General features: G+C 37.4%; 1 non-coding gene across 1 annotated transcript; it reads left to right on the forward strand.

Annotated features, from left to right (window-relative positions):
• Positions 1 to 2785: 2785 nt before the first annotated feature.
• On the forward strand, positions 2786 to 2891 carry LOC145607964 (small nucleolar RNA R71). The gene has a single exon (XR_014105675.1). It is a non-coding gene; the product is annotated as a small nucleolar RNA R71 (small nucleolar RNA).
• Positions 2892 to 4451: the final 1560 nt, after the last annotated feature.

Genomic DNA, 4451 nt, shown 5'->3' on the forward strand with positions numbered 1-4451 from the left:
AAAAGTGAGTAAATGTTCACTTTTCATTGATTTCAACTCATAGAAATCAAAATATAAGTCAATTAGGGATGTTATGTGTTTTTTTTCTTTATTATGAGTTTTATTTCTATAATTTGGTTCATCACATTTATTCTAATGATTGTTTTTATTATGGATTGTTTTTATTTTGTAACCTCTTTCATATGTTTTTATTTCAATAGGATTTTTGTCCAAGGACAACCCTGTATGATGTTGACGAGTTGAATGTGGTTCGAGAACAGTGGGCGCAATACTTTAGAAGTAAATATTTATTGAATGTATAACTATTAGCTTAGGTAGAACGAAGTAATATTTTTAGTGTTGTTGTATATGTTGGATAAATTTATACAAGTTTTTATTTGTAATGTGTTACTACTTTTGTTTTTATATTACGTCGTATTAATTTTTACGAAAGATTGTTCGATATAATTGCTTATTTATAGTAACAGGTTTATTAATTTAATAATTATTTGTAACGGGCAGCAGAATTATCAGTTACAAATAACCAGTTATTCGTAACGGGCATTTTTGTTTCCCGTTACAAATAAGTGTTAAATTATATACAATAAAACTTTATTCGTAACGGACATTTAAGATGTCAGCTACCAATAATCACTTATTCGTAACGGGCGTTTTAGGTGCCCGTTACGAATAAGGACTTATTTTAATACAAAAAAGGATTTATTCGTAACTGACATTTCAAATGTCCATTATGAATAACCCCTTATTCGTAACTAACATTTCAAATGTCCGTTACGAATAACTCATTATTCGTAACGAACAGTGCCCGTTACGAATAATAATGGCCATCCGTAACGGTCCGGCCGCATACGTAACGGACGCTGCCCGTTACGGATGGGCCCTTTTTGCCTGTTACAGATGGCGTTTTTTCCACTAGTGTTTTAATCACCCACAATCAAAACAACTAGCTAAAAGGCATTACATAGTTAAATGAAAGCCACTCAATGAGCAAAATTAGGAAAAATTAGGACATATGAGGGGGTTCAATACCACTTCTAAACATTTCTATATTCAAAACAAAGTGATAGAAGTATTATAACACCATCTAAATGCCAATTTAGCATGTTAAACCAAAATTCATCAACCAAATAACATAATCCTCCATCAAAATAATTCACTTTGACAAAAAACCATACAAATACCAATTTCATATCAAATCAAACAATACTAGCATAAATAATTGCAAATGAGCCTAAATCTAACATCATAAACAAGTATTATGCTAGTATGAACAAAAATTAACCCATGATACAAGTACAAAAATTGCAAGTGAAATCCATAACAAACTTCATCCAAATAAGCAATGTAGCCCAAACATGACAATACTAAACACATACTACTCAAATTTAGCTTCAATCAAACGTCATAAACAAGTAGTACATGAACTAGCAAGTGGTCATGAAATCCAACAAATTTGAGTCTTCAATTCACAAATTAAGCAACAATATGGCTAATTATACTTACAAAATCAATAATTGAGTGAATTAGAGTAAGAAAATCATACCAAATTGCTTCACAATAAATCAAAGAACAAAGACCCAAACGGATGAAATTCGCCGATCTCATTTGTAAAGGAGGAAAAATCAAATTTGAGGTGAATTTTGGAGTGAAATTAGTGTTTTTGATTGTGTGTGAGGGTGATTTGTGAAGGGGAATTCTAGAGATGGGGGAAGGAGGAGAAAGCTTAGGGTTTGAGTGAGAGGAGGAAGTGAGATTAATGGCGAAATGGGGAAAAAAATCGGGTTAAAAGCTTAATTTTTTTCCAGAAAATCGATGAGAGCGGGCGCTCCACTGATGGGAGCGGGCACTCCACTGATGGGAGAGGACGCTCCATCAGTTGGGATGGGCTTCAAGCTGAAGAGGTTGTTGATGTGGAGGAAGTTGGGGTTGATGGGAACCCGGAGGCCTATTAGTTTGGGCATAGTTAGAAACATATTGACCCCTATTGCCTCCGGTGCCTTGGTTGGGAACATTGCTTTGTTGATTGTTTCCCATGTTATCTTGAACACAAAAATTTTGATTTTGATGGTCATAGTAGCGGGAATTAGGTTGTTGGTTTTGATTACCATAGCCTCTTTGGTTAGAGTAGACTCTTCCATTGAAATTGGAAGGGCCTCCCCCACCATGGTATTGGTTATCATAACCACCACCACTTTTGTTCCAACCACGGTTTCCACCTTGATTCCAATTCCCCATTTGATTGGAGTTTGGCCTCAAGTTCCCTACATTCCCCATTCTAGGTGCAAAATTCACAGCATTGACATCTTCCGCATTATCATCATGTTCATGGGGAAGGGGTTGAACTTCACAAGCATATACACAATGGGAGGTATCATGATCATAGGTTTCACAATAAGAACAAAACATGCATCCTTGAGGCATTTTATTATACGAAGAGGGGGAAGAAGTGGTCATACCATTGCCTCCCTTGGTTGAAGGGGAGGTACTTCCATGAGGATTGGACCTTTCTTTCATCAATTCGTCCATTTGCTTGGTCATTTTGGAGATTTGGGCAGAGAGGTTGTTGATTGTGTTGGCTTGCTCCAATGCATAAACACCCTTACTAGAAGTAGCATCCCTTTCTCCTTCATACCAATCATCATAGTGCTTTGCGGCCTCCTCTATGATGCACTCCACTTCATCCTCTCCTTTGTTCATGATCGGACCTCCGGCCGCGGCGTCTAGGCTTGTTCTCCCTTGAGGTGTGAGACCTCCAGATAAAGTGTGAATGAGTTGATACTTGGGTATCCCATGGTGTGGGCATTGACGTTGAAGTTCTTTGTATCGTTCCCATGCCGCACTTAGAGACTCACCACTCTTTTGGCGAAAACCTTGAATCAAAGACCGAGCCTCGACGGTTTTCCTATGGTTATAAAACCTCCTCAAGAAAGCCGTAGTCACTTGGTCCCATGTTGTGAGAGAGTTAGGGGGCACCTCCTTCTCTAGCCATTCTAGACCTCTCCCAATTAGTGAAAATGGAAACATCTTGAGGCGAATATATTCTTGAGTCACTCCATTGGCCTTTATTATGTCACAATATTTCTCAAACTCTTTTAAGTGTTCATAAGGACTCTCAAACTTTCCACCCGAGAATTGTTTCCCCTTTATTAAAGAAATTAAATTGGGCTTGATTTCGAAATTGTTGGCTTGAGTAGTAGGAGTTAGGATCCCACTTTGTGCTCTAAAGGCTTTGGGAGCCCCAAGATCACTCAAAGGTGTATTCTCTCCCATTTTAGGATTTGATGATGAGTTAGGGCTATCTAATTCTTCACTTGAGGGTGAATAGGGTGGAGTATCTTCTAATTTTCGTACTCCTTCTTTCGTTGGGGTGTGAGAATTTCTACTCCTTGCTCTCGCTTCTCTTCGAAGTAGGGACAAAGAACTTTCTAGCTCTGGATCGATGGGAATCAAAGACCTTGAGCGGGTTCGTCCTCTTTTCATACAACAAAGCTAAGGAGAACGTAAGCACTGACAAGTAACAAAAGTAGCAAACACTAACAAATAAGAAGTGAGATAGTCTCAAATAAAGCAATGAAATAGCAATGGAAGCCGTCTCCCCCGCAACGGCGCCAATTCGACAAGGTAATAATCGCGTCGTTAGACAACTACACCTAAGTCAAATACAATTTATAACACTCGACTCAACCTAATACAATTATATAGTAAGAAGAGGGATCGAACCACAGGGAGAAGCACATAAACGCCGCATTCATCACTTAGAATCTAAGCTATCTCGAAACAAGGAATGGGAATAACTAGGAGATTAAACTAAGAGAAAAATGGATTAAAATCAATATAACTAGGCACCAAATGGAATGGGTAGATGTAGATGCTATTTGAGCATGCAATAACATGAAAACAAATCGATAGTGAACTAAGTATACATGAATATTGAAACTACGTCTAGTCTAATCTCTTTCCGGAGTTAATCGGCTTCTCCTAACATAGCCTCTACGTTTCCACACTAGAACCATATATTGGGAGGTGCAATCAAAGAACAATCAATAATAATGAACCTTAACTAAGTCAACTTCCGTTTCATGTTAGCAAAGATTCACCTTTAATCAACCAACAATGTGCACTTGCAAGAAGATTAAAGACTATCAAGCATGCAAAGGTTTAATAACAAACAACTTAATCCCAATATTATAAGCATGAACAATTAGCAACTACACCATCCCCACACCCTTGGCTAAGTGACTACTCACAAATCATGTTGAAAACAATATCAATCATCAAATCAATAAGAATCAACATGATTAATAAGCAAAGAAGGAAAATCAAATTAAGAAAACAAAACTGACAGGGTAAAGTCGTATCCCCTAATAAAAAATAATTACCTAAATCACTAACTACAGTAGATAGGGAAGTAGGGTCGAACTCCACAGGGAAACAAGTCTTTTTACTCCTAA

The sequence above is a fragment of the Chenopodium album genome, chromosome 2, assembly GCF_948465745.1.
Source record: "Chenopodium album chromosome 2, dcCheAlbu1.1, whole genome shotgun sequence".
Classification (NCBI taxonomy): Eukaryota; Viridiplantae; Streptophyta; class Magnoliopsida; order Caryophyllales; family Amaranthaceae; genus Chenopodium; species Chenopodium album.